General features: G+C 38.6%; 1 long non-coding RNA gene across 1 annotated transcript; it reads right to left on the bottom strand.

Annotated features, from left to right (window-relative positions):
- Window positions 1-351: 351 nt before the first annotated feature.
- On the bottom strand, window positions 352-8,305 carry 4931420L22Rik (RIKEN cDNA 4931420L22 gene). Its single transcript, NR_040561.1, has 4 exons — window positions 8,268-8,305; window positions 7,842-8,050; window positions 4,231-4,419; window positions 352-689 (listed from the first exon to the last, which is right to left on the bottom strand). It is a non-coding gene; the product is annotated as an RIKEN cDNA 4931420L22 gene (long non-coding RNA).
- Between the last annotated feature and the right edge of the window lie 322 nt (window positions 8,306-8,627).

Below are 8,627 nucleotides of genomic sequence, written 5' to 3'. Positions count from 1 at the left end.
TAGGGTACCATTACCAGCTTAAGATTAATACCCAGGTTTTGCGTTTCATTAATCAGTACAACATGGAATTGGATTTCTTGTTTCTTACCTCTTTTCAACAATACAGTGAAATAAGTTAATACAACAAAAATATTAAAATGGCAGGAATAACTGTACCCACATTGGGTTCTGAAAGTGAATTAACTGCAGCAGTTTCATTCTAAAGACTCCACTCCAGTAATCCAAACGTAAACATATAATCTGTAAAAAATAATATTTAATTGTATCCTAAATTTAAAATGTATAAATTGAGTGTTAAGTTTTTAATTAAGGTCAGAAGGAGAAATAATTTCTAAAACAATAAAAGTTTTAGGTGCTTTATGAGGTTTTTTTTTTAATCCACTTTACATTCTCATCTCTGAGAGGGTGACCCGCCCTTCCCCCAGTCATCCTCCTTCTCTGAGACATCAGCTCTCTACAAGATTAGGCACGGTCCTCTTTGTCCCAGACAAGGCAGTCCTCCTCTACATATGTGTCTGAGGCCTTAGCCCAGCCTCTGTGTGCTCTTGGTTGGTGGCTTAGTCTCTGGGAGCTCCCAGGGGTCCAGGTTAGTTGACACTGTTCGTCTTCCTATGGAGTTGATATCTGCTTCAGCTCTTCAGATCCTTCCCCTAACTGTTCCCTAGGGGTTCTATACCTCTATCCAATGCCTGGCTTGAAGAAATGAAATGATAAAAAATTAGTAAGAAACATATTTTATTCAATATTTAATAATTTTTGAAATTATAAACTATAGTAAAAGACCATATAGGGTATAATTCGATACTTATTGTACTGGCTAGTTTTGTGTCAACTTGACACAGCTGGGGTTATCACAGAGAAAGGAGCTTCAGTTGAGGAAATGCCTCCATGAGATCCAACTCTAAGGCATTTTCTCAATTACTGATCAAGGGGGAAAGGCCCCTTGTGGGTGGGACCATCTCTGGGCTGGTAGTCTTGGGTTCTATAAGAGAGCAGGCTGAGCAAGCCAGGAGAGGCAAGCCAATAAAGAACATCCCTCCATGGCCTCTGCATCAGCTCCTGCTTCCTGACCTGCTTGAGTTCCAGTCCTGACCTCCTTGGTGATGAACAGCAGCATGGAAGTGTAAGCCGAATAAACCCTTTCCTCCCCAACTTGTTTCTTGGTCATGATGTTTGTGCAGGAATAGAAACCCTGACTAAGACAAATTGGTACCAGCAGAGTGGAGTATTCCTGTGACAACCTGACCATGTTTGGGGGAGGTCTGTGGAAGGACTTTGGAACTTTGGGCTTGAAGATCCATTCGTTGTTAAGAGCTCTGTCAGATGTTTTGTAGGAGCTTGGAAGATAATGTTGAGAACAGTGCAGAAGATGGAGGTCTGGCTTGTGAAATTTCAGAGGGAAAATTAAAGACTCTTTTCAGGGCCATTCCTGTTTTGACTGTGAAGATTCTGTAGTTCTGGTTAGCTGGGGCTGAAGAATCAGCTGTGATTAACAAGATACCAGAACTACTAAAGCAAAAACTTTGCATTACTGGGACTATTGATGCTGGTTAGCTGGAGCTAAGAAATTAGTGGTGATTAAGAAGAGACCAGCATCATTGAGGTGACATCTTCTGGGAAGTGTTTTCTGAGAGCACAGTGGCTGTGTTCCAGATATAGCCAAAGTTGTACCTTGTGCTGTGGCTGGACTTGGTAATGTGTAAGGGTCACCCAGGTGGTACTGGTTTTGAAGGCATGAAGGAGTTGAGCAGAGCAGCTGAGGCTTGGCACTGTGAGAGGCCATGGAAGGCCATTGGTGAAAGTCCAGCCTCAGTTGCAATTGATGGCCCAGGACTGAAGGGGTCATGCAGTGTTTTGGAGATGCCAATACCATGAGATGACCACCAAGAGCAGCAGCAGCAGTGGAGTACAGGCATCTGGAGCCTAGAGGATGATGCGTGTGCTACAAAGGTCATGGCTGGAGAAGTGACCCAAGCCCTTGGAGGAGCCCAGAAGATCGTAAGTTGGATCCCAGACATTGGACGGTTGGAGATTGACTTTTGCTTTTGATTGTGGCTGTGCCCTGATATTTTCCCTCTTGAAGGAAGAAACTGTTTTAGTGGAGCCCACAGTTAAGAGACTTTTAATTGTAAAAAGACTTTGGATTTTAAAAGAGATGGATATTTTAAAGAGATTGAAAATTTAAGAATATGTAAAGACTGTGGGACTTTTAAAGTTATTTAGATCTTGGGGATGAATAAGAATGTAAGGGTTGAGGCTTACTAGTGATGTGTTTGTGTGTCAAGTTGACAAGGGGTCAATTGTACTGGCTAGTTTTGTGTCAACTTGACACAGCTGGGGTTATCACAGAGAAAGGAGCTTCAGTTGAGGAAATGCCTCCATGAGATCCAACTCTAAGGCATTTTCTCAATTACTGATCAAGGGGGAAAGGCCCCTTGTGGGTGGGACCATCTCTGGGCTGGTAGTCTTGGGTTCTATAAAAGAGCAGGCTGAGCAAGCCAGGAGAGGCAAGTCAGTAAAGAACATCCCTCCATGGCCTCTGCATCAGCTCCTGCTTCCTGACCTGCTTGAGTTCCAGTCCTGACCTCCTTGGTGATGAACAGCAGCATGGAAGTGTAAGCCGAATAAACCTTTTCCTCCCCAACTTGTTTCTTGGTCATGATGTTTGTGCAGGAATAGAAACCCTGACTAAGACACTTATCAAAGTACAACTCACTGATTATAGAATCTATGTGTAATAAGTTCCCTTTCCCTCCAAATTAAAAAAGACAAATGTAGATAGATGCATATCTATGTATATATAAAATATAAATGTTCATGAAAATAAATTTCTATATACCACTCATATAATATTATACTATATATGAAATATACACTAATTTTTAATTTATAGACTACATATTTATAATTTATATATAAATTATACATAAGTATAATTTATGTGTATACTTTTGCCCTTGGAAACACATTCAAATTACATCTAAAATATTTGTTAAAAAATTTCACCTTCTTAGTTATCATTGTCAATTTTCCATATTCTGTCATTATGTCTTTATGACACAGTTAGAGAAAATGTCATAAGCAATTTACATGATTTGCTTGTAAAGCTTCCTGGGGAATTAATTAATAAAACAGGGCTCTGTCATTACTACTATTTCCTTCAAAGTAATTATAAATACTCTTGAGAACAGCAATATAGGATTAAGGGTAATGGAGCAGTGATTCTGGTCTTACAATGTGTCTGAGATAAAATAATCTCTGGTAGCAACTTCTTCCTCTTTCTCCTGGTGGCCATAGTGAGGTGAATGTTACTAAGAAGATATTTATGAGGATGTTTCTGCAAATTTATTAAAGGACCAAATCAAGTAAGAACACACACACACACACACACACAGAGAGAGAGAGAGAGAGAGAGACAGAGACAGAGACAGAGACAGAGACAGAGACAGAGACAGAGAGACAGAGAGAGCTAACTAGGGGTTGCAAAAATCACAATCATTTATAATACATATTAAATATGTACTTTATTTTTCATCCCCCCTAACCTGAATGAAATCATTCTTTTCCATGGGTCATGGCATTAAAAACTTAAAACCCTTAAGCACTCCATGAAATCATCAAATATTAAGATGGTCCAGTCCTGAGTTCTCTTCCACTAACTAACTCTGAACTTTGGTTTTCAACTGCAACTGAAACTACTGGAAACTGTGGAATTCTGTAAGTGAAACTTGCACATGGAAGAGAATTGAATGCCTATAAATAAAGAGGATAAGTGAAGAGTAAAATTTCAGAGATGTGTTTTTAAAACCTCATACTGAAATTCTATTGACCTGAGTAGCTAGACCTAGCTTTGTGGGGACCCAAGGCTAGATGGTTGAGTATAATTGGAAACTAAGAGTTCAAACTCATCCTAAACATTACAGTGAGACTGCCTTAAAAATAACAGTAAGCAAAGACAGAGTGGGAGGGGAGAATGGGAAACAGAGCCAGGAAGACAAGAAGTTTAAAACCTACAGGAGGCATCCTGATGGAAAAAGTACATGCTACGTCCTAAGTTTTGGCATTCCCAACATCAGGCTCACCAAACATGTTCGAGTAGATTATTTGTGTGGAAAAAGTTAGCACCCCTGTGCTTCTCCCATTGCTGTAAGAAAGACTTGTTTGAATAGCTACAGTTTAATCATCCCATATTCCCAGTTTACAAGACTTTAGGCTGACCTGAACACTCACCGGGAGCAATCAAGCTGGTATTAGGAGAACTGACCAGACAAAATCAGCCACTGTCAGAGGAGCCCAAACCAGTTCTGAGAAGTGCACAAGTAATCCAGGTAAGGAGGGAAACCTGAACAAACGGACCCAAGATTGTGGTTGTTCTCTGAACTGTTTTCTTTCAGCAATTTCCAAGCAGGACTCTCTCAACTAAAAAACAAAAGCCAAAAAGCATATAATAAACTCTCCAATATGATTTTCAGTCTTTTTTTTTATTTAAACACTCAACTATTACATTTTGCTTTTTCTTTTAAATTCACACAGAGGAGGTTGGGATTGTGTTCTTCTTTTGTCCCTATAAATAAAAATGTTGTTTGTTTGGGGGGAAATAAAGGAATACCACATAAAGATCCCCTAATGTGATACCCTATTAATATGAGCTACAGAGTCTTTTTTTCCTTAACAATATAAGTACATCATGAGCAATGCATTACTACTTCAATTTTTTTCTCATTTGGAATGTGAAAAGTGGACAGAATGGGCAGTCTTTCAACCACTATGGCCTCAGTATAATCATGGAACTCATACACACAAATGTATGAGACTATACTTGGGGTAATTATTACTACTTATTATAGTAAATGGGTTATATGTTAATAAAAGTAGTTCACATTAAATAATGATAGTATATTACTGTTGTCAACATCTTGCTCTAGTATGTCTTTAGCTAGACATGTTATGGGGCACATTATAATGCCACCTTCTGTTAACTGAGCTTTAGACTGTTACACTCTCAGTCTAGGAAACAAAGAGATTGAAAATAAGGCTTCTCCTAGGCTTACACATTTACATCTTTGTTCTAATTACATATCTAGCATTGATTTTGATTACATATACACAGCTTTTAAGTGAAGAAAAATAAAACTGAAAAAAATTTTTTTCAATCGAAACATCTCTTGAGTTTTGAAGGATGACGCTAATCAGAAGTGAAGCTTAATGTTTGTACTTTATAAAAATGACACACTAGAAATATATACCTGTGTCTGGAATTTTAAATATTAAAATGTTCAACTTTATTTTAAGAGACTCTGTTCTTTAAACACAAAATAAACTGTGGAAATTTAAGAAAGAGAAAGTGATTCTGCTTTAGTTTAATGTTATGAGTTAAAATATCATTAACATGATATGTTTTCCAAGTTTCCCTTTTCCTATTGGGTAGGTATCAATGTACACACACACACACACATACACACACTCACACACACACATTCACACACACACACACACGTGTGTGTGCACACACACACAAACACACATACACACACACATGCACCACTGATGTCCTTTAATATTTCATTCATTATTTCAAAGTGATTCTTATGAGTCCTTAAGAAATATATTTGCTGAAAGGACCCTGATATAGCTGTCTCTTGTAAGACTATGCCGGGGCCTAGCAAACACAGAAATGGATGCTCACAGTCAGCTATTGGATGGACCACAGGGCCCCCAATGGAGGAGCTAGAGAAAGTACCCAAGAAGATGGGGGTATCTGCAACCCAATAGGTGGAACAACAATATGAACTAACCAGTACCCCGGAGCTCTTGACTCTAGCTGCATATGTATCAGAAGATGGCCTAGTCGGCCATCAGTGGAAAGAGAGGCCCATTGGACTTGCAAACTTTATATGCCTCAGTACAGGGGAATGCCAGGGCCAAGACGTGGGAGTGGGTGGGTAGGGGAGTGGGGGGGGGGGGTGTGAGGGAATGGGGGAGTGGGGTGGTGAGGGTATGGGGGACACAGCATTGGAATGTAAATGAAGAACCTAATTTAAAAAAAGAAACTGAAAAAAAGAAATATAGGTGAATTCTAATATTCATGAGACTTATAGAATAAACAGTTCTCTTATTTTCATTATCTCCATTTTATAACGTTGTTCCTTAAGTTTCAAGAATCAATTTCCACTCACAGTTGAAATGACAGAACAGGATTGGTCTTCTTGAGGAAATGTAAAGTCATGTGGAAAATAAAATACAAAACACAATTTTTGGATAAGTTATGTAAAGTGATTGTTGACTTCCTGCCAAGAAGTTGTTATCTAAGAGCTACAGAGCATGAAACTGAGCAGGAAAAGTTACTTTGCTTATTCATTTTGGCAAAAAGTTAATACTACTAATAACTTTATCACTGAAGTTCCATGTACCATTTTCAATCTGAAACTCAAATGCAGGGACCCTGGTTCTTCTCTGTGTAACCACATTGATATAGAGAGTAAGACTCCATCTGAAAGTATAGATTTGTGTATGTTTGAAGGAGTTTTCACCAGTGTAGTAGAATGAACTGAACCAGCAACTCAAATAATTTAGTGTAACCGGATGTGGGGTTTAGAAGGAAAATGACACCTATTGGCTCATAAGTTTGAATGTGTGGTCCCCAATTAGTGGAAGAGTTTGAGAAGGATTAGGAGATAGAGTCTTTCTAAAATGGTTGTGTACTGGTTTGAGGATTGCAGGGGGAAGAATTTGATGTTTCAAAAGCTCACATAAAATCTAGTCTCTTTTTTTTTTTCTTTTACCTACAGATCAGGACGTAGAGATCTCAGCTACTCTTCCAACAGCACGCCTGTATGCCCTTCACCATAGTGACCATAACCAAGTGACCTTAACCCTTTCAAACTCTAAGTAAGCTCCCTAATCAATGTTGTCTTTTATATAAGAGTTGCCATGATCATGGTGTCTCTTCACAGCAATAGGACAGAATCTGAGACACACAGTACAGCCATCATGAGAATAAACACCCAATTTATTATTTATAAGCTATGTAGTCTAGTTACTTGTACAAACAATAGCCTAAATGTTGCCAAGAAGTACTTTTTAGAGTGTTGACTGTTACATTAAAATCAAATAAAACATAATACTCTCCACAATATGGTGAAATTTCTTTTAATCATCTGAAAGCCTTAAACAATTTCAGTTTCCTGAAGATGAAAGAATTTGGAGTCAAGAAAGAAAGAAAGAAAGAAAGAAAGAGAGGAAGAAAGAGAGAGAGAGAGAGAGAGAGAGAGAGAGAGAGAGAGAGAGAGAGAGAGAGAGAGAGAGAGAGAAAGGAAGGAAGGAAGGAAGGAAGAAAGAAAGAAAGAAGAAAAACAATCTTCCTTAATGTCCAAGCCTTGCTTCTTTTCCATATTTCCAAGCTGATTGTTTTTGTTCCCAAAGGTTTAAACCTTCCCAGCCTACAAAATTCTGTGATATTATATGAGACTATCATATTTAAATAAATTAATAACAAATATGTAATAATTTACATCATGGATTATGTTTGGTCTTTAAACATATTCACCTTCATAGTGAAATCTTTAAAAAAAAAAAAGTACAATGATGTTTTGATCCTTTTTTTTTTCTATTGCCCTTAATATCGTTTCTGGGGTAAGAAGTATGACTCCTAGGGAAATCTTGATAGCATTTATACCTACTACATTCAAACTTTTGTATCCAGCGATTAGGGTTGATCTCATTGATAATCACTCAAAAGACTCTGGAATAATGAGCTCTGGATCTTGGAATAACCCAGCCAGGCGAAAGGAACAGCCTCCAGTGTCACCGAGCTGTGTCAATGAAACAAGCAATACACATACCATTAGGTAGCTGCTGTGATAGAGAGCAGATGCTGATAAAAAGATCTCACGGAAAAAGATGCAGCTGTCTGTGCACTTAGAAGTGTCAATCTTTTAGCATGCATCTCAGATTACTCCCACTTCTGTCCAAATCTCAGGAGAGCACATATGCATTCAAACTGCAAGACAATCTAGACAGGCTGTTCGGTTACTGATGCCTTTTGAAACTTCTATATGGACACAAGAAAAACAGAAGAGTGTATTATGAGTCTCTCATTTAGCAGCAAAGTACATTTATTTTTTTCTTTCTTTTTTTTTCTCCCCCACTCTTGGGGATTTTTTTCTTTTTAATTTAATATTATTTTTATTTACATTTCAAATGTTATCCCCTCTCCTGGTTTCCCCTCCAAAATCCCCATGTCCCACCCCCTCACCCTGCTCACCAACCTACACACTCCCACTTCCTGGCCCTGGCATTCCCTCACACTGGGGCCTAGAACCTTCACAGGACCAAGGGCCTCGCCTTCCATTGATGACCAAATAGGCCATCCTCTGCTACATATGCAGCTAGAGATATGAGTCCCGCCATGTGTTTTCTTTGGTTGGTGGTTTAGTCCCATGTTCATATAAGCCTTACTTATACTATCCAGGAGCTGGAAAGAACCCAGATGTCCCTCAACAGAAGAATGGATACAGAAAATGTGGTATATTTACACAATGGAGTACTACTCAGCTATTGAAAACAATGAATTTATGAAATTCTTTTGGGCAAATAGGATGGATCTGGAGGATATCATCCTGAGTGCG

Source organism: Mus musculus, chromosome 16 (genome assembly GCF_000001635.26).
Source record: "Mus musculus strain C57BL/6J chromosome 16, GRCm38.p6 C57BL/6J".
In the NCBI taxonomy this organism is placed as follows: domain Eukaryota; kingdom Metazoa; phylum Chordata; class Mammalia; order Rodentia; family Muridae; genus Mus; species Mus musculus.
This window is presented reverse-complemented; position numbering and strand designations above follow the sequence as displayed.